At 42.7% G+C, this 22644-nt stretch overlaps 1 protein-coding gene across 3 annotated transcripts in view; it reads right to left on the bottom strand.

Annotated features, from left to right (window-relative positions):
• The window catches only part of ADGRL1 (adhesion G protein-coupled receptor L1), a 652811-nt gene that overhangs the window by 438779 nt on the left and 191388 nt on the right, over positions 1–22644 (bottom strand). For all 3 annotated transcript variants that reach the window (XM_068274518.1, XM_068274520.1, XM_068274519.1), the window contains exon 2: positions 1580–1626. The gene's annotated coding sequence lies outside the window, so the exon portion shown is untranslated. The remainder of the gene's footprint in view (positions 1–1579; positions 1627–22644) is intronic.

Here is a 22644-nt window from a genome sequence, read left to right as displayed (position 1 = left end):
TGCAGAAACGCTAACGCTATACGCTAAAAATGCTGCATGTCCTGTGTTTTGCGATTTGGTAATCGCAATCGCTCCAGTGGAATTTGGCCCACCCATTAACATCAGCTGAACGTTTAGGGAAATCGCTAGCGGTTTGAATCGCTCCCTAAACGCTCATAAAATCGCTCTAGTGGGTTCCAGCCCTTAGAGGCAGAGGATCAGCAGGACAGCCAGGCAACTGGTATTGCTTAAAAGGAAATAAATATGGCAGCCTCCAAATCCCTCTGACTTCAGTTGTCCTTTAAGCCATAGACTTTAAGCAAGCAAAACAAGCATGCAGATCAGATGTTTATGATAAATCTGACAAGATTTGCTGCATGCTTGTTTCAGGTTTGTGGTTTAAACCCTACAGGCCAGAAAGATTAGCAGGACAGCCAGGCAACTGGTATTATTTAAAGAGACTCTGTAACGTCAAAAAGATCCCCTGGGGGGTACTCACCTCGGGTGGGGGAAGCCTAATGAGGCTTCCCACGCCGTCCTCTGTCCCACGGGGGTCTCGCTGCAGCCCTCCGAACAGCCGGCGACAGAGCCGACTGTCAGTTCAATATTTACCTTTGCAGGCTCCAGCGGGGGCGCTGTGGCTGCTCTCGGCTCCGAACTACACGGAAATATCCGATCTCAGTCGGGTCCGCTCTACTGCGCAGGCGCCGGAAACTTGCGCCTGCGCAGTAGAGCAGACCCGATGGCGATCGGGTATTTCCGTGTAGTGCGGAGCTGACAGCCGTCAGAGCGCCTGCGCAGGAGCCAGGAAGGTAAATATTGACGTCATTATTCTCGGAGGGCTGCAGCGAGACCCCTGAGGGACGGAGGACGGCGTGGGAAGCCTCATTAGGATCCGGAGGCTTCCCCCACCCGAGGTGAGTACCCCCCAGGGGATCTTTTGATGTTACAGATCCTCTTTAAAAGGAAAATAAATATGACAGCTTCCATAGGTCTCACACCTCGGGTTCCATTTATTCAACCAGTTGCCATCAGCTGACCAATTAGTGATCATCAACAATCCGATAGGAGACAGCTTGGCTGAGAAGTGAAGTTGCCCAACAAACCCATCTGTGGTGTACACAGTCATCAGATGACCCCTCCACTGTCCTCTGCATATTTTCCACGCCGAGCCCGTCCAGATCTTCCAAACTGGCCGAGAGCCAGAAGGACGGACTTCTAATATAACAAATTACAGAAAACCATTTGCAGAGACATGTTTAGCAGCTAGCTCCAATTAGGCGAAGATTAACCTGAATCTAATGGTGCCGATAACTGGCAGCACAAATCAGAGCCTGCTCTGACTTGTCAGGGTTTTCTCTCATTAAAAACCAAGAGGAATTAATAAACAAATAGTAATGAGTCACACAAGGGCTGAGCAGAAATGACGGTACCCATGTTTGGCGTCTGCATATTAACAAGAAAAAAGAGGCTTCTCGGACCAGAATTCTGCTCCAAGAGGGGAGATGTTCTGTAGAGAAGTAAATATCAGATTTAATGCAAGTAAAGCCTGCAACCAAAAAACTTCTGTCAACTCTGTTTAATACACAGCTGTACTTACCAGCCTCACAGCTCGAATACGGGGTTCCGACAAGGTCCACGGCGACCCTGAAAAAGCAGAGGGATGTGATTAGGACTCTGCTTGTCAAAAGCCTCATCTCATCTCTAAATATGTTCCACCCCGGAACCGCTGCACACAGAGCCCAAATCTGTCCCCCCTTTTTTTTTGTTTTAAAGCAGTACTCCACCTTTCTTAAAAAAAAACATCACAATGATACACATCCATCAGCCCCAGCATTACAATTATATACAGATAAAGTGAATGACATTATCTCATTACAATGGCTTTAAAGAGAACCTGAACTGAGTAAAACTATTTAAAATAAACACATGACGTAGCTGCAAATGAATATTACATACTTACCTCACCGTCAGTTCCTCTCAGAAGCTCACCATTTTCTTCTTAGGGCCCATTCACACTTGAAAGCGCAAAACGCCGGCGTTTTGCGTGAGTGATTTTTCAGCAGAAAAATCACTGAACACTGCAGCGATTTTTACGCAATCTATAGCACTGAAACGTGATCGCCGGGAAATCGCCTGAAAATGGTGCAGGCGACGCATTTGCGTTTTGTGATTTTGGGTGATTTGGCCATTTTTAAGATGGAGGACTGAGAATTGATCACAGTGAACAAATGGGACGCAGAAGAGGAGGAAGAGATTGATGAGTAGACTACACAAGAGGTAAGTATGACCTGTATATGGTTATTTTTACTTTTTATTTTCAGTTCAGGTTCTCTTTAATTCACTAGATTAAAAAAGGGGTAGGTAAAAAAAGGGGTAAAATACCGCATTCAGTATTTTAGACTTGTTTTTCAAATTTACTAAGATTTTCAAACACGCGATAATAGTTTGGTAATTTACAAAACACTGCATAACTATTCACTAAAGAGGAGCTGTAAGGGGTTGGGTTTTTTTCCCACAAAACAGAGGAAAAGAGAGTGTGTTATGAGGAGAAGAAAAATAAATAAGCAAAAGAGAGAAAGAAAATCCTCTTACCCTGTGTGGTGTAGAAACTGCAGCATTGGGAGGAATCATGTTTACTAATGGCACACAGAGCAAGAGAATTTTTTTTCCCTTTAGTTAAAAACACACCCCTTTTTTTCTTATATAGAGATCCACATTTATCCAGATCGCTTAGGGCCCCATTTCACACTGAAAAATCGTTTGCATTCGTGATTCTCATTTAGGGAACAATAATCCCTGCTATTTCTCTGCTCTCCACTCAGCAACTATGCCAGGGCTGTGTCTGACCCTGTGCTGCTGCCACACTTGTCTATTAGATTGTGCTTCTGATATGTCAGGTCTTGTGGGGGTACAGGGCCAGGGCTGTGGAGTCGGAGTCGAGGAGTCGGAAAGGATTTTTGGGTACCTGTAGTCGGAGTTGGTGGTTTCATAAACTGAAGAGTTGGAGTTGTTACTATTATTAATTTATAAAGCTCCAACCATTGGAGTTGGATTTTTTTTGTACCCACTCCATAGCACTTCAGGGGCTGTGGAGTTGAGTCAGAACAATTTTGGGTACCTGGAGTAAAAGTTGGTGGTTTCATAAACTTAGGAGTCTGAGTTAGAGAGGAGTCTCCAAGGAGATGATGAGGAGCGGAGATGATGAGGAGAGGAGATGATTTTTCAACTTCACAGCTTTGTGTAGGGTTGTGGAGTCGGTACAAAAATCATCCGACTATAACTCCAACTCCATAGTTTATGGAACCACCAACTATAACTCCAGGTACCCAAAATGTTTCTTTCTCCTACACTCTGTGGGGTGTTCCCAGTATGCAGAATCGTGTGCCCCTGAGGATCAGTGGTGTACAGGAAAATCCAGAGGCTCCACTTTTGTCATTCCAGGACTGGGACCTACCAAAATTTACCGACAAGGATTTTTTAAAGGAGAACAACTGCACAGATGGCTGTTTTTTCCTGCCAAGTACAAGCAAATTCGTTCTATTGCGCAGGTGCAAGCCACCATGCGCCTGCACAGTACGGCTGTGCTTGTTCACATACAGGAGTGCAGCAGCAAACTTCCAGGTTGTCCTGGTGACCAGTGGTGGTCTGGAAAAGGACGTGGGAAGCCAATGGAGGATCTAGTGGCTTCCCTCTACCGCGTTAAATATTTCTCTCCCTTCAAAGTTACAAATTTGCTTTCGAAAAGGCACCCAAGGCCTCCAATCTGGAGACTGAACTGCCTGACAAGCACAAAGTTTACATCTGAAAGAGGCCTTATTGATCCACCACAACAGATGATGCATTGGGACATCTGTACTAGTCCATGAAGGTCCCATGCAGTCATCTTGGACAATGGAAATCTATCATATGCATGTAGCGTATCTACCATCTGTAGGACAGATATTGGAGTTTCATGTCTTGGACCAGCCGTTGGATGCCGTAGCGTAGCAGCCTCTTCTTGCTTCTGCTCCTTGCACCATTATCACAATGCTTCATCCAAGAGGAAGACATTCCATCAGGAGACAAAGGTCAAAAGCAACAAAGAACACAGGAACGTACCTCCGCCACCCTCGCACATTGAAGTTAGGTACACTTCAGTCATCACAGACAAGGAGATCTTCTAAGAGACGGCTGCGATATGTAAGACGTAGCACCTATAACCTTCCTATTTTTATTCCACACTTATTCTACAGAGAGACATTTTATGTAGAAACACAGCCCTGCCGGCTCGACAGAAGATTCCATGTCTGCAGACTCCTGTGAAGTAATTGCGCTCTCGTCTTTTTCCACTTGACAAACATCCTCCAGTTTCACAGCATGACCTCCTGTTCTAGAATTTTCTCTTTATCTCAAACACTTCCTGCTTTTACCGCGCTGAATGCCCCTAATAAGACTGATGATTGGCATGTGTTGTGTACACTGGCATGTGGGAGGACACAGTACGCCATCGGCACTGTCTCAGGTGCTCACCCTGTGTGGGGCAGGCAAGAAATGGCACCAAATATAGTACAAGATAAAGTCAACCTCGCAGGAGTACAGTCAGAATGCTAGTAGGTGGCGCGGAGAGGCTGGAGGCAGGCAGTATACATAAACGCCTGGACAGATCAGGGATACAGGTTGTCTCGAGAAAATAAGTACGTAAATTGGAACTATAGCCACCAAGTCTACACAGTCAATATTTTTTTTCTTTTGGGTGAGGGAGCAGGGTATTCAGTTGTGTGCATATCATAAAGGATCGGGTTAAAAAGGGAGCCAGATATAAAAATATTGAAGTTATAGTTTAGTAAAATGGGTGTCGTTTATATTACTGATATTCTACTACTCCACACTGGTCACTAGTAAAAGTGATAAAATATTTAATTAACCAGTATTGTACTACTTCATTCATATCTTTAATAAGTACTGTATATAACCAAACCTCTCCCTACTCTCACACAGAACCCTTCCCTGTTGGTGCCTAACCTTAACCCACCCCGTGGTGGTGCCTAACCCTAAGACTCCTCTGGTGGTGCCTAACCCTAAGACCCTGCTGGCGGTGCTTAACCCTAAGACCACCCAGGTGGTGACTAACCCTAAGACCCCTTGGTGGTGTCTAACCCTAAGACCCCCCTGGTGGTGCCTAATCCTAAGACCCCCCCCCTGGTGGTGCCTAATCCTAAACCCCCCCCCCCTTCCTGGTATTGCCTAACCCTAAGACCCTCCCTGGTGGTGCCTAACCCTAAGACCCCCTCTGGTGGTGCCTAACCCTAAGACCCCCCCTGGTAGTACCTAACCCTAAGACCCCCCCTGGTAGTACCTAACCCTAAGACCCCCCCTGGTGGTGCCTAACCATAAGACCCCCCCTGGTGGTGCCTAACCCCAAGACCCCCTTGGTGGTGCCTAACCCTAAGACCCCCTGGTGGTGCCTATGCTTAACCCATCCTGTTAATGTCTAATCATAACACCCACTGGTGGTGCCAGAATTTGTATTGATGTAAATAAAGCGCCCTTTTTAATAGGTGCCATTATTACGTTCTATCATTCAGTTTACCAATCTCACAAGGAATAAGAGGCAATGGGCTTGATTTACTAAACTTGTATGCGGACAGCAAAATACACATAACCTAAATCTTAATACATAACATGCCTCATTAATTCGCTCCCTGTGACGTGTGTTTAAGGTTGACCGGCTGCACAACATTTGTCCATTATGGCTACTTTCAGCTTGACACATTGAATTGTATAATATAATACATATAATACCATTATGTTGTAATGGTACGTTTACATATATATAGTATAGGTAGGCGATCTTGGAGAGGTGCATTTTGAGAGCTTGTTTGAAGGTGCTGAAGAATGGGTCGAGCCTGATGGATAATGGAAGGTGGTTCCAGAGAGCGGGGACAGCTCTTGAGAAGTCCTGCAATCCCGCGTGAGAGTGGTAGATGCGCGGGGCAGTCAGACGCAGGTGGTTGGAGGATCGGAGGGGGTATTCCACCTCCATGCTGCTAGCAAGTCCCATTAACTTATGTAACTCTCCTCAGCGCAATAAACTATCCCCCATCAATGCCCTGGTAGTTCCACTCTAATATAACCACAACCCCCCATAAAATTACCCCGCTAGATAAAATATAAGTATTTCCTTTCCATGTCCCCAACATTATCCCCGGTAGCGAAAAACAATTCCCCCCTTACAAATAAAAAGTTCTACTAATATCCCTCTAATGTAACTACCTCCCTGCTCAGAGAGGTAGTCCGCTGGGTTCAGTTACTTTCCAGACATGGATTTATTTTGTTTGCACAATTTAACTCTTTTGTGTTTTCGCATCCAAATGCCACAGATGTCTAAAAGCTTTTTAATACAAAACTACTTCCACTTGCAGCGGACATCTATAGGCAGTTTTGTATTCCCATATTCCTGAGCCACTGACATCTAGAAGGCATTTAGTACAAAGTTTAGCCTCAGAGCCAACTTTTTTACGTTACTTGAAATATGCAAATAATTCCAAGTTGATGCAGATATATGCAAATGTTACTGCAAGTCTATACAGCTTGAACAGGAACCAGCGAAATGCTTTTTACTGCAAGATTTGTTAGGGCTCGTTTCCACTGTTGCGACGCGATTTCGCCGGCATTCGGACGCTTGTAAAAACGCATGCGGATGCGTTTCCGCATGCGTTTTTACCCGCGATTTCGCGTGCGATTTCGCATGGCAGGGTGCCATGCGAAATTAACCATGACACTGCCAGGGCAAAATAACATTGAAAAAGGTGCGAAATCGCACGCGAAATCGCGGGTAAAAACGCATGTAACAAACGCATGCGTTTTTACTATTAAATACATTAGCGGCGATTCGCACGGATTCCCGACGCAGGCGAATTCTGTGGGTCCCGTCGTGCAGATTTGGCCCGCCGCCAAATCGCTCCCGCACGCCGCACATGTGGAAACAGCCACGGCCACTTCAGTGTAACAAGCGAATCCGCATCTCGTCGCCGCATGCGGATTCGCTATGGTGGAAACGAGCCCTCAGTCCATTTTACAACAGATTTTTTCTCATTAGAAGTATAATTATTCATCATAATAATTAGCATAATAATAAGCATAATTCTCAATCATCTCAAATTTACTTGCGCCTTGATAACAATCCTACCGACTAATTTGTTACATGTAGATTTAGGGGAGACATTTTAAAAAACACAATACAAACATAGCTGGCACTGGTAGCTTTTGGAAAAAAAAAATAGATGCCAGTCTAAGGGTTAATTATTATTATTTTCATCTTCTATTTAAAGAGAACCCGAGGTGGGTTTGAAGAATATTATCTGCATACAGAGGCTGGATCTGCCTATACAGCCCAGCCTCTGTTGCTATCCCAAACCCCCCTAAGGTCCCCCTGCACTCTGCAATCCCTCATAAATCACAGCCACGCTGCAGATAAACAGCTTATCAGAGCTGGCTGTGTTTATCTCTATAGTGTCAGTCTGTTGCTCTCCCCGCCTCCTGCAGAACTCCGGTCCCCGCCTGCATCCCTTCCCTCCCTGCTGATTGGAGGGAAGGGACGGGGGCAGGGACCGGAGCTATGCAGGAGGCGGGGGAGCAGCCGAGACTGACACTACAGATGTAAACACAGCCTCACAGCATGGCTGTGATTTATGGAGGGATTGCAGAGTGCAGGGGGACCTTAGGGGGGTTTGGGATAGCAACAGAGGCTGGGCTGTATAGGCAGATCCAGCCTCTGTATGCAGATAACATTCTCTAAACACACCTCGGGTTCTCTTTAAACTCATTTTTCAGCACTTTGAAGAAACTGAAAAAGTACCAAAAAGCACTACCAAAATTATTTTGAGTATTGTCTTGCTTGCTGGTGGTTTAAAAGGCACTTCACTGACAATTTTGAAAATATCACCCAGGAGAAAACTAAGAATAAAAAGTTAATTGCATGTGGACCCTTATTTGTTTATCTCATAATTTATCTCTCCTTCTTTGACTTAATCTCATAATATTTCTCTCCTTTTTATCTGCTTATTTCATGAATTATCTCTCCTTATTTGTTATTATGCATTAGCTCTCCTTACAGTTAAAGATGAAAATAAACCGATGAGATAAACAATTATATTTATCCTCCTACTCCTTAAAATTACTTTTTTTTTTTTAGATATTCCATGGTTTTATTTTATATTTAAGCATATGCAAAGTAGAATTAATAGTTTGTTGTCTCTGCTCAGTGGCAGTATATTAAGTGTCCCTAAATGAAAATGCATGAACTATTGACCATTTCCTATCCCCCTCTGCTCTCAGAAGTTGTATTCTACCAGGAAAACTTTTATGGCTGTAATTAACTTATCAGTGATGTTTACTATATTCCGGACAAGTTGCCAACAAGACAGAAGCTGTCACTTCCATGCTTAAAAATGAGGTGCACTCACCACGCAAGTGCAGAGTCGCCCATCCTCAGGGACACGAGTGCTTCCGAAGCCTCCCAAGGGCTCACAGACGTGCATTCCACCAAGTGGTCGAGTACACACATTACACACAACGGAGGTGACAACGCTGGAACGAGGGGAGCAAGAGAAGGCAGGGAGGGCTATGTAAGATCCAGAGCCTGCCCTGTCCACTCACTTTAAAACAAACCTGAAGCAAAAAAAACAACAAAAAAACAACCTTATGATATAATGAATTGTTTGAAGTACGGATAATGAATAGACCATTAGTAGCAAAGAAAAGAGTCTCATATTTTCTTCTTTTCAGTTATATAGCTTTATTTATAACCTTGCATCATTCTGTCACAGTTGCAGTTTTAAAACCACCCTCTTTGAAGCTATAAAACAAAGCAGAAATAATGATCCTTTCAACTTTCCTGCAGTAAAGCCTTATCTCAAGCTGTCTCTCACTGTTTCTTGGCTATTTATGTGCTTCAGAAAACAGGACTGTATTCCACCCAGTGGGTCGATTAGCTCAGAGAAGCTCTTTTGCATAGATAACGACTGAAGTTTTCTTGAACTCTTCCTGCACTGGAAAACAATATGAGACTCTTTTCTTTGCTACTAATGTTCTATTTCTTAGCTGTACTACACATACCATTCATCACCTTATAAGTTTGTCGCTTCAGGTTTGCTTTCCATAAAGTGCCTTTGGATTGTACGTTCAATAGAAACAGTATATTTGGTTGGAAAAAAAGTCTCTCAAGAGGTTAGCTGCATAATATTCAAATAAAAAAAAATAAGGTACCTTCAAGTGGACGCCCAAGTGTGTTCTCAAAAACATATCTTCATTTTTACGGAGCAACATTTTCAATTCTCATTGGAACTGACGAAGTTGCTGAGTAAGACAACATAGGTTCTCGACATGCACTGCGTGTACCGCAGGGAGTACTTATGCTGCGCTCAGGGGGTACTCGAACTTGTCAAAGTCAATTCATTAAGGTAAGTTTTGAGATTAATAAGAGCAACAAAATGGTAAATCATATATAAACAAACCCGAATTAGTATTTTTGAGTTACCTGAGAGCATAAGGGAATGTTTGGAAAGGACTCGTACACAATAACAGAAATATAAGCTGCTGCTGCTGCAATTTTAAACACAGGAAGCTGGTCATGGCTGGACTCTGCTTGGGAAAAGCTACTCATCATTAACACAGCAGGAGGTATAGAACAGATTCTTAAAGCCCATTTAAACTGACTTCGTGATACAGTGCACACCTTCAAAACAACAATTAGCCAGTGTTCTCCCACACATCATAATTAGGCAACGTGTCCCTCCAAACAACATGATGAGGCAGCGTGTCCCACTAAGTAACTTGATAACGTAATTTGGCACAGTGTCCACTCAAACATTACAATTAGGCAGCATCGCTCCCCCTCCTAAAAAACAAATTAAGCAAGAGTGTGGCACTAAATAATGTAATTAAGCTGAGATCCCCCCCCCCCCCCAAATAACATAGTTAGGCAGCGTGTACCCCTCAAATAACAACTGTCCATTTATAACTGTGAACACTTTCTCATCTTTTACCAGGTACAACCCAAAAGAGCATCAGTTTTGGAGCCTCTCTGACCTTGTCATAGAGCTATTATTATTAATTGGATTTATGTAGCACCAACAAATTACGCAGCGCTGTACAATAACTATGGTTACAAACAAGATAACGAGTGACAGACAACACAATACAGGTAATAAGCAATAAGATACAACATACCACATCATACACTGGAGTAGTAGTCCCAATAATACAAGTTTACATTATTCTGTGGATAGAGTGCACAATCAAGTATGATACACAAGGAGTGAGGGCCCAGCCAAAGGCTTACAATCTACAATCTAGAGGGAGGGGGTGGTGACATGAAAGGAGGGGACCTGCATCAAGAGGTTCTCAGCAGAAAGAGTTAAAACAGCATTGAGGTGGATTTGGCCTTCTTGAAGAGGTTAGTTTTGAGGGCTTGTTTGAAGTGTTGAAGGAAGGGACAAGTCTGATGGGCAGTGGAAGAGAGTTCCACAGGATGGGGACAGCTCTAGTAAAGTCCTGTAGTCGCGCATGGGAGTGGGAGATGCGTGGGGTGGTTAGGAGGAGATTGTTGGAAGAGTGAAGTGGGCAGCCAGGTGTGTATCTGGCCAAACATAGCATCTTGAAGCAGGGCCGGTTCAAGTAACAATTGGGCCCTAGGGCAAAATTAGCCTGGGGGCCCCCCAACAGACACCCCCGACCAAAAAGCGCCATTAGAGGCTCTTTGTTGCAGCCAAATTTCCCTCCTGGGCCAGCTGCTGACCCTCCCCCAATCACCTCCCAACTTAACAGACTGCAGAGTCCCTGGGGAGCAACAGTTAAGATGGGGGAGGGACACCTTGGGGGCCCCTACAGGCTCTGGGGCCCTGGGGCAATTGTCCATTTTTTCCTATGGTAGCTCCGGCCCTGTCTTGAAGCTGATTCTGAAGCGGATCGGGAGTCAGTGAAGGGATTTCCATAGGGGAGTCGTGGAGACAGAACGCAGCTGTCAGAATTCGGCCATTGCGAAGGTCATTCTGATCCTCACGCTTGCCCATTTTCCTGCTTCCAACGCTTCGCCTTTGTTTGTTGCCTAATAGCCCCAGCATTTGACAGGTGCGCTTAGAGCAAGTACAATTAATGTTATTCCCTCCATCCCGTACATGTTTTTGTTGTGGCTGATCGGCGCAACCTACAGAGGTTCGTTTCACGTAGATACCGAATGTACTTTGGCGCATTATGGGCTGACATAAAGCACGCACTCCGTGACACGACAAGAATGCTTTAAATTAACAGACTCCACCATTAACCTGCAAATAAGACGTCAAGTACAATAAATTATAGGGAAAAAATAAAAACCTTTCCAGTCTGTGGTAACTGCGTATATTTTCTTTTCTTTTTTTTCCTTTTTTTTTGTCTTAGGTTCTTGTATATAAACTGTGTATTTATTGTCTGGGGGGAAAAAAAACCGAGGTACGCGTTTATATATTATTAAGAAATCTATTTCACGCTAAAACTATGCAATTATGTAACGATTGTGAAGAATAAGGAATAAACTCAAAGACTGGAAATGTCAGCTTATTACTCCGCCCACACACCAAAAGGAAGTGGAACAAAAAGCTTTCGGTAGCATTCTGCATGTTTCTGGTGTTATTAGAAGTGCACAGATAGCGCCCTATAATCATGTTACATTCCTCTATATTCATGCTCAAAGTATAGGACGCTGTGACCATTACAAGTGTACGCAGCAGATAACATTGTTCCTCAGGGAGCCAGGAGCTCATTGTCATCCCAGAGCAGGAGATGCTTATCCACATTATGCATCAATATATGCGCATTATGAGCGCTATAGACATTCTCCCAGCGCTGTCGCCTTATTCAGAGCTACAGATATCCCTCTTATTATACAGTAGGCACTATGGAGCGCGATAGCATCGCCAAGGACGGGGTCACGACTCACGAATGACACCGGCTAGCTGCCTGTCAGTAGGTAGAGGTGAAAAAAAAGACTGACGGAAATTAGCATGCCAAGGAGGATAAAACGAGAAATTTACAGGAATTAAAAAAAAACAAAAAAAAAACACTTGTGTTGTCAGATGTGATATTACCATTTTTACCTGGAGGCAGATTAGCACCTAGAGACAGATGCTGACAGGTGACAGCTGGCAGGGCAGCAACCGGCACAGAGGAAGATAAGGGCACGGCAGAAATAGGAAGAGAATGATCTCCGGTAACAGAGGGTAATGGGCACAGTACTGTTCTAATGAAGTATGACAAGGCCTGATCTTTACTAATAGAGGGTGATGGCGCTGATCTCTGCTAATAGAGCGTGATAGCACTGATCTCTCGCAACGCAGCGGGATAGCACTGACCTCCACCAAGGCAGCGCGATAGCGCTGATCTCTACTAATAGAGAGTAAAGGCACTGATCTCTACTAATAGAAGATGAGGCACTGGCCTACACTAATAGAGGATGATGGCACTGATCTCTGCTAATGAAGGATGATACCACTGATCTCTACTAATAGAAGATGATGGATCTGATCTCTATTAATAGAAAATGATGGCTCTGATCTTTTTCATAAATGGTGATAGCACTGATCTCTACCAATGCAACAGGATAGCCCTGATCTCTACTAACAGAAGATGATGGACCTAATCTTCACTAATAGAGGATGATGGCTCTGATCTCTTTTCATAATGTTGATAGAACTGATCTCTACTAATGCAGCAAGATAGCCCTGATCTCTACTAATAGAGGATGATGGATCTGATCTTCACTAATAGAGGATGATGGCTCTGATCTTTACTAATAGAGGATGATGGATCTGATCTTCACTAATAGAGGATGATGGATCTGATCTTCATTAATAGAGGATGATGGATCTGATCTTCACTAATAGAGGATGATGGATCTGATCTTCACTAATAGAGGGTGATGGATCTGATCTTCACTAATAGAGGGTGATGGATCTGATCTTCACTAATAGAGGATGATGGATCTGATCTTCACTAATAGAGGATGATGGCTCTGATGGTCATTAATAGAGGATGATGGCTCTGATCTTTACTAATAGAGGATGATGGATCTGATCTTCACTAATAGAGGTTGATGGATCTGATCTTCACTAATAAAGGTTGATGGATCTGATCTTCACTAATGGAGGATGTTGGATCTGATCTTCACTAATAGAGGATGATGGATCTGATCTCCGCTAATGGAGGATGATGGTTCTGATCTTCACTAATAGTGATGGTAGATCTGATCTTCACTAATAGAAGATGATGGCTCTGATCTTCACTAATAGAGGATGATGGATCTGATCTTCACTAATAGAGGATGATGGATCTGATCTTCACTAATAGTGGATGATGGATCTGATTTTCACTAATAGAGGATGATGGCTCTGATCTTCACTAATAGAAGATGATGGCTCTGATCTTCACTAATAGAGGATGATGGCTCTGATCTTCACTAATAGAGGATGATGGATCTGATCTTCACTAATAAAGGATGATGGATCTGATCTTCACTAATAGAAGAAGATGGCTCTGATCTTCACTTATAGAAGATGATGGATCTGATCTTCACTAATAGAAGATGATGGCTCTGATCTTCACTAACAGAAGATGATGGATCTGATCTTCACTAATAGAGGATGATGGTTTTGATCTTCACTAATAGAAGATGATGGATCTGATCTTCACTAATAGAAGAAGATGGCTCTGATCCTCACTAATAGAAGATGATGGATCTGATCTTCACTAATAGAGGATGATGGCTCTGATCTTCACTAATAGAGGATGATGGATCTGATCTTCACTAATAGAGGATGATGGCTCTGATCTTCACTAATAGAGGATGATGGATCTGATCTTCACTAATAGAGGATGATGGATCTGATCTTCACTAATAGAAGAAGATGGCTCTGATCTTCACTTATAGAAGATGATGGATCTGATCTTCACTAATAGAAGATGATGGCTCTGATCTTCACTAATAGAAGAAGATGGCTCTGATCCTCACTAATAGAAGATGATGGATCTGATCTTCACTAATAGAGGATGATGGCTCTGATCTTCATTAATAGAGGATGATGGATCTGATCTTCACTAATAAAGGATGATGGCTCTGATCTTCACTAATAGAGGATGATGGATCTGATCTTCACTAATAGAGGATGATGGATCTGATCTTCACTAATAGAAGAAGATGGCTCTGATCTTCACTTATAGAAGATGATGGATCTGATCTTCACTAATAGAAGATGATGGCTCTGATCTTCACTAACAGAAGATGATGGATCTGATCTTCACTAATAGAGGACGATGGTTTTGATCTTCACTAATAGAAGATGATGGATCTGATCTTCACTAATAGAAGAAGATGGCTCTAATCTTCACTAATAGAAGATGATGGCTCTGATCTTCACTAATAGTGATGGTAGATCTGATCTTCACTAATAGAGGATGATGGTTTTGATCTTCACTAATAGAAGATGATGGATCTGATCTTCACTAATTGAAGATGATGGCTCTGATCTTCACTAACAGAAGATGATGGATCTGATCTTCACTAATAGAGGATGATGGTTTTGATCTTCACTAATAGAAGATGATGGATCTGATATTCACTAATAGAAGAAGATGGCTCTGATCTTCACTAATAGAGGATGATGGATCTGATCTTCACTAATAGTGATGGTAGATCTGATCTTCACTAATAGAGGATGATGGCTCTGATCTTCACTAATAGAGGATGATGGATATGATCTTCACTAATAGAGGTTGATGGATCTGATCTTCACTAATAGAAGATGATGGATCTGATCTTCACTAATAGAAGACGATGGCTCTGATCTTCACTAATAGAGGATGATGGCTCTGATCTTCACTAATAGAGGGTGATGGCTCTGATCTTCACTAATAGAGGGTGATGGCTCTGATCTTCACTAATATAGGATGATGGATCTGATCTTCACTAATAGAGGATGATGGCTCTGATCTTCACTAATAGAGGATGATGGCTCTGATGGTCATTAATAGAGGATGATGGCTCTGATCTTCGCTAATAGAGGATGATGGCTCTGATCTTCACTAATAGAGGATGATGGCTCTGATCTTCACTAATAGAGGATGATGGATCCGATCTTCACTAATAGAGGTTGATGGATCCGATCTTCACTAATAGAGGATGATGGCTCTGATCTTCACTAATAGAAGATGATGGATCTGATCTTCACTAATAGAGGACGATTGCAGAAATATCTCTATCTCTATATGTCATATCCCTCTCACTTCAGTTGTCCTTTAAGGTGTAAGTAGTCAGTATGCTATTAGTTGACAATATATCTATATTGGCTTTGATAGCAGTGCCACTATGTCCTGACACAGGTCAGTAGCGTCATGTTTTCTTTATAGCTTTAATTGCCATTAGCTTTGATGTGAACAGCTCCCATGATGTAAGCATGATCTATGTAGGCCACTAGGCATCTGTCCCCTTGGGGGTCACATTTACATAACTTGATCTTTACGTCATCTGGTGGCAATAAATCTTCCATCCTGACACAATGATTTCATCTGAGTTATGCGTTTCCATGGTAACTGGATCTTACCACAAGGGAGGGGTGCTTTCTGCTTTACCTGGTGTGAACTGGTTAGGAGTGAAAAGGAACACTTTGCCAGTCACTGTATTATTTTACAGTATTTCCTTAACACCATTTTTACCTAAAAGGTGAGTAGACAAAAACAGATCATAAAACAGATATATATGTGTATGATTATCTTTAAAATGAACCCGAGGTGAGAGGGATATGGAGGCTACCATATACCTGTTGCCTGGTAGCCCTGCTGGTCTATTTGGCTGCGGTAGTGTCTGAATCACACCAGAAACAAGCATGCAGCAAATCTTATCAGATCCGACAAGGATGTCAGAAAAACTTGATCTGCTGCAAGCTTGTCCAGGGTCTGTGGCTAAAAGTATTAGAGGCTGGTGAAAACCTTAGCCTAACTCTAATGATTAGCTGCAATACTAGACAATCGGCTGCTAATGTTTTAGTCAAACTATAGCTGATCATCTAGTAGTATCGGCCACATCCCTGCACTGCTTCGGTGTCCATTTACTGATAACTTGCATTAGCTCCAAAATGTACTGCTTTGCCAGTAGTGTGCCTCCTATTCCACACAGGCACAATCATATGGAAGTCGGCAGGCGGGGACTAAGTAGATCACGTATGACTAGCGAATCAAAGACAAGGTGTGGAGCCCATGGTCAGCGCTGTGGTGCCTTTATGGGGGCATGCAGGGAGCTGTGGTTCTTATATGGGGGCATGCTGGGAGTCGTGGTGCCTCAATGGGAGGCCTGTGGGATCATGGGGGGTCCACTAGAAGGCCAGGGAACGCTATGTCGGGACTGGCAGACAACCTGGCAGCAGGCCAGCCTGCCCAGCAGAAAGCCAGTCCAGCCAGCACAGAAGCCAGGTAACACTGCCTAGTTATGTTTAGGTAACACTGCCTATTTATGTGATATGCTGCATTTTTTTTTATATATTAATGGAGAGGGGGGCTTCATCCAACATTTTGGTGGGCAGGCCTACTTAGACCCCTGTTAAGTTCATGTAAGTGTGGCTCCACCCATGACCACACCCACAGTTTGATGCATGGCCACACCCATATTCTGGCTGAAGTGCCCAAAAGTCCCCCCGATCTCTTGGGATCCTAGTCATACTGCTCCAATAGGTATCTGACTTTCTTCCAATTCCTCTGAAATGGGAACCTGAAGTGAGAGGGATATGGAGGCTGCCATAGGTGTTTCCTTTTTAACAATACCAGTTGTCTGGCTATCCTGCTGTTCCTCTGCCTCTAATACTTTTAGCCATAGACACTGAGCAAGCATGTAGCTCCGGTGTTTCTGACTGAAGCCTGGCAGGATTTGCCACATGCTAGTTTCAGGTGTGTGATTTAGACGCTACTGATGCCAGAAAGATCAGCAGGACGGCCAGGCAACTGGTATTTTTTAAAGCGGACCTGAACTCAGAACTTCCTCTCTGCTCTAAAAGATACGCAACAGCATAATAACCTTTAAAGACAAATATTTCTTTTTTTACAACTGATACAAATCCTGCAAAAAAATCTTCACTGATTCTACTTCCTGCTTATGGAAGCAGAGATATTGTTAACATCCTGTGTTTTCAAATTAGCTTTTCTGCCTTATCTGCCATGGTAGTCAGGTGACACAGGGGAGAGATCAAGTTACAATTTGTGATTAGACACACATGAGGGGGAATTAGACAGGCTAAATACATACAGGGCGCATGTCTCTGTGTTTTTCTTCTGTCCTTTGCAAGAGCTCAGTTTCACTTTGAAAGGAAAACAATATGGCAGCCTCCATATACCTCTCGCTTCAGGTCCCCTTTAAGAAGACAGGCTGTACTTTGCCTAATTCCCGCAAACCTTTGTTATAATCTGAGTTGTTATGGGCAATGCAAGTAGCTCATTTACACACGTAGATAAATCAGAGAGCTATTAGTGTTCTTGTGCCTTCTGCCAATAATCTATATTTGTTCCTTTAACAAAACTTTTCTTCCTATTGCAAACAGTATCCTTTAGCTGCTGCTCTGGCCCTGTGGGGTTTCATACAACGATCTATCCACATCATTATGTGTTCCCAGGAAATACACCTTTTACAGAAGGCTTTCCAGTTAGTCAATAATAACCTAAATCTCGTCTTCTAGTCCAACAAAACACCATGCTAACCGCCCCTGTGCACTGCTAATTATGCTCTGTGCTGGCTGACCTTACAGCATTGCGTTTGGCCTTCACGTACCGCGTCTCCACCGGTGCCTCAACGTCTCTGTATAGGCCCTTGTAACAAAGTGTCAGGGCTAAGAATTGTCATTTCTCCACAGCTACCAATCAGTCAAACATGGACAGAGAAAGGAGAGAATTCTGAAGTCTGAGGCTGGTTTGGGGCTGTTGAAACAGTTTCTTAGTAATAATGCTGGAATACAGGATGGTCATTCTCTACATTGTAGTGTGGACGGAAAATGTATCAAAGTGAACCTGAGTTGAGAGTGATATGGAGGCTGCCATATTTATTCCCTTTTAAACAATGTCAGTTGCCTAGCAGTCCAGCTGATGTATTTGGCTGCAGTAGTGTCTGAATCACACCAGAAACATGCATGCAGCTAATCTTGTCAGATCTGACAATATTGTCAGAAACACCTGATCTGCTGCATGCTTGTTTAGGGTCTATGGCTAAAAGTATTAGAGGCAGAGGATTAGCAGGACTGCCAGGCAACTGGTATTGCTTAAAAGGAAATAAATATGGCAGCCTCCATATCGCTCTCATCTTGGGTTCCCATTAAAAAGGAACTGTGGCAAAAATAACATAATGAATAAAATTGTTGTTTTTTTTTGTTTTTGTTTTTTTTACAATATTCATTTATAGATTATGTAGTCAGTGTTTGCCTATTGTAACATATTTCCCCTTCCCTGATTTACATTGTGAAATGTATCACTGGTGGTGAGTGACATCTTTAGCTCTGCCAGGTAATCTGTACGGAATGTTTGTTACTGAGAGTTCTATGCACAGAGGGAAATATTGCTTGCTTGGCAGTTGAAAAAAAACGAGCAAAGAAACGTTATTTCCCACAATACAATGAGGCCCACAGACAGCAAACTGTCAGGACCATGGTCATGACATCACACTGTAGGAGGGGTCTCACCACAATACTGTATCAGCCATACATACCCTCCTGATGATCTATTCGAGAAAAGGTTAAGATTTCCTGAGAGAAAGGGGGTATCCGCTACTGATTGGGATGAAGTTCACTCTTTGGTTTATGTTTCTCTTTAAAGCAGAACTCCACATTTACAGGTTAAACCATTTTTCTGTGTATCATTAGATATAATGGGTTGGATTCATAAAACATATCTTACAAACTTTCTTTTCTTATTGTTTTATGTTTTTATCTCTCTTGACCTGATATATGAACGGCCAGTAAATTTGCAATCTGCAGGCAGTGCATGGCTATTTTAACCAGTACTACCAGCAGGGGAGCACCACCCATTACACTATTAGTGCCGCAAGTTTTTCTATGGTAACACTGGAGGCGCACCCACTATGCAATTGCAATTTACATATCTGCAAGCCTTGGCCTTGGTGACAAAATAAGCAGGGATCCCGAAGGGGTGTGACTGGTTAAGAAGGTCATAGCAAGGCCCTGGAAGCGTTGTTTCCAAAACAAGAATCAGTAGTGATCAGCCACACTGAGTCGTTTTGAGGGCTTGGACTGTTATAGACCGATGAAGTGGGAATAGACCTGCGAAACACATTGCATTTTGGAGTTACAAATAAAATATTTTTTTCTGTTGAAGATTGACCACTTTGAGTCTGCCTGGGGAGGTTAAGACCATCACTACCTCCCTTTTACACTATCCTGGCGCCTCTGTTCCAACTATAACCTAGAATCAGTAGTGAGGTAGCAATTCTATATGGTATACACCCTAGTCACCAGTTTACTGTCACACAAACCTCTATAGATGTGCTTTAAGAGGGTGAATCTCTCCCTTTTCTCATAATTGTTGTTATAACATCGTTCCCTCAAGAAAGAACTCGATGGGAAAGGACATGACATTTCCCCCTCAGAAATGAGCTGCCTGACTGGTTACTATGGGTAATAAAAACGTCCTTTCTTCCATGTTTTATACATTAGTTCTGCAGACTTCTGCTCCATGTGTAATGCCATGTGTGGATTGCAGTTTGTACAGTACACACAGGAGGTTAGTGTGACATTGATCTGTCTATCAGCCGCCAAACTAAAATTACAGCAGGGAAGGGAAAGACTCATTTAAATAGGGGCTAATGATATTCGTGTAGATGAATATGCGATTTCTTATTAAAATATTAATTAATGATATGCCCAATTAGAAAAGAAGACATGAATATGCAATTGTTCATTAGTGCACATTTGCATAAGTGATGAGAATCAAGAGGGTAGACTGAGGAACAGCATGTGGTTCACCTCTAGCGTGGTACGAGCCAGTGTTTTTGTTTGTTACAGCCCCACGGGTCAAAGGTTACTACTACAGGGATGGATACAAGTGTATGCACCTTTCCTGATCCCCCCCCTTCCCACAATCCCTTGCAGCCATGTGTGACATACCACTACTGCTGTATATATATGCAAGTCTAATCAACTGAGCAGCTGGTATGTTTCTGTGTAATGAGTCTCGTGTTCGAACAAAAGCAGGAGAACTCGGTAAAAATGGCAGTGTGTTAACGCCTGCTAATATTGTTTTGATTCCCCCATTCGTCCCCTACTTTTTGCCAAAAATAATACAATAAAATACGTAAACATAAGCGCTATTTGTTGAAAAAAAAAAAGGAAAAAGATAAATACTTTAATTTAAAGCCTATGACTTAGTTTACACTATGCTGTATCCAGTACTGTATCCATTTTAAGGAGGAACTGTAGTGAAAATAACATGATAAATACAATTATTTTTTTCTTTTTTTCAATTATCTTTTTATTATTCAGAAAGATTAAGGAACATATAACAACATCGAATTTGCAACAGCAACAATCATACTTGAAGGATATTTTCCAGATAACAACAGCAGTGATAAGACAGAATATCATAAACCAATATGTTTATTTTTTTCAATGCTAAAGACACTGTGCTAAGCACTGGTGGATGCGTCTTTCATGATAAACTGCTATAAATGTTTAAATAGATTAATGGAAAAATATATGTATTAATGCATGATAGACAACGCATTTCACGGGTCTTGGCTCTCTTCCTCAGGTCAATACAAGTGCCTGAACAGTTATCGGTCATGGGAGCTCCTAAAATAGATCATGCTACGCCTCCTCATAATAATGTAATTTCTTTCCACCTCACATCCACCCCCTCCCAGAACCCTTTGCACCCTCTCCCAAGAAAGCTGCAGCACCTCCTACAAGCCCTCACTGCATATCAACCTCATGCACCATATCCCACAATGCTTTGGGGCCTCCTACAAGCTTTTGCTGCATGTTAAGCATATCTACTATATCCCATAATGGTTCGGCACCTGCTACAAGCCCTAGTTGCATGTCAACCTCATGCACCATATCCCACAATGCTTTGGGGCCTCCTACAAGCTTTTGCTGAATGTCAACCATATGTACCATATCCCATAATGGTTCGGCACCTGCTACAAGCCTTAGTTGCCTGTCAATCTTATGCACCATATCCCACAATGCTTAGACACTTCCTACAAGCCCTCGTTGCGTGTCAACCTCATGCACCATATCTAGGGCTTGTTCTAGACTTTTTGCCACCTGAAGCAATATACTGTGAGGACGGATTTGGCACCTCCTACAAGCACTTCATAATGCACCGTAGAAGGCCTACCTCTTGCTACGATGTGGTGGCCTTTCTTCAGAGGAACCCAGGAACCCACCAGCCAGTAAGCACAGCATGAAAATCTTTTTGAGGAATTTCATAAATATATTTTTTTGGGAAGGGGGGTTTCAAATACAATGGCTGGGGGGAAGAAGGAGAGGGAGGGCTAATAATATGGTCCAATAAAAATAAATCTGTCTGTTTACATTTGTTATTTAGACCATGAGTATGTAGCGCTCCAGTTGATGCTATAAGGGCTGCCTCATGACTGAAAATGGTTGTTCTTCATCAGAGAAGTCAGAGGAACCAGTGTTTGTTGACGATTCCCGTTACCATGGAGATGGGCATTCCGACGCTGGCTGTGCAATATGGTACCCTTTCAGTGGAGCACAATATGACTTCTATGTGATGGACAGAAATATCTTGTAGAGCATCGCAGAACAAATGAGCTCAGCTATAACATCCTCACACACAAGAAATGACCCCCTTTATGCCAGTCGGGCTTCTGAATAGATCTAACTACAGCTTTGATCTGGTGTTTCTTCCTTTTCAATGAACATCCCAGGATGCGCAAAATAAACCTGTCCATCTAATTATATCAGTTCTTGTAATTAACTTGTGAATGCTGTTTTTCCTTTTGCTTATTTTACATGCTTTGAAAGACTGCATAACAAAGCATTTCTGCTCCTGAGAGCGCCGCATTGTGGGGTGAGTATAAATGGACCTTCAGACTGTGGGTTATTTACATCTCCTGCTGTGTTGACAATGATAATCAGGCAGAGGGTAGCTTCTACTGTCTTTAAAGATAACACAACTGTTACATAAATATGACTTGCTCCACATGCCTGGGCAGAATTATGTATAGAAGTGAATAAAAGTTATCTTCCAATGTGCGTATACGCACACAATTACTGTCCCCTGCTGGGATAGGAAATCGATTCCTTGCTGTACAGACGTGTCACTAGCCTACAGACTGGCGATGTGTTCTGTTGCTAAGAAGGGGGAGGAGGGACAATGGTGCAGTGCATGGGTCTTGGGTAAACATCACTAGAGCAAAGGGAAGAAGGGGAAAAAGATGGTTTAACCACTTTATCCACCAATACAGTATATCTACGTCCTCTGTGACTTCATCTCAGGATTGGGCTGGCTCCTGTGCACATTTCTAGCACTATCTGATGCAGCACTAATTGGTGAACGGGAATATATGTTCCCTTAGCTAACGAGATTGATGTTTACCATTAAAAATAATTTTATTTTCTCAAACCCTAGACGTCACGT

Source organism: Hyperolius riggenbachi, chromosome 3, assembly GCF_040937935.1.
Source record: "Hyperolius riggenbachi isolate aHypRig1 chromosome 3, aHypRig1.pri, whole genome shotgun sequence".
NCBI lineage: Eukaryota > Metazoa > Chordata > Amphibia > Anura > Hyperoliidae > Hyperolius > Hyperolius riggenbachi.
Note: the sequence above shows the minus strand (reverse complement) of the source record. Positions and strands in the feature narration are given on the sequence as shown.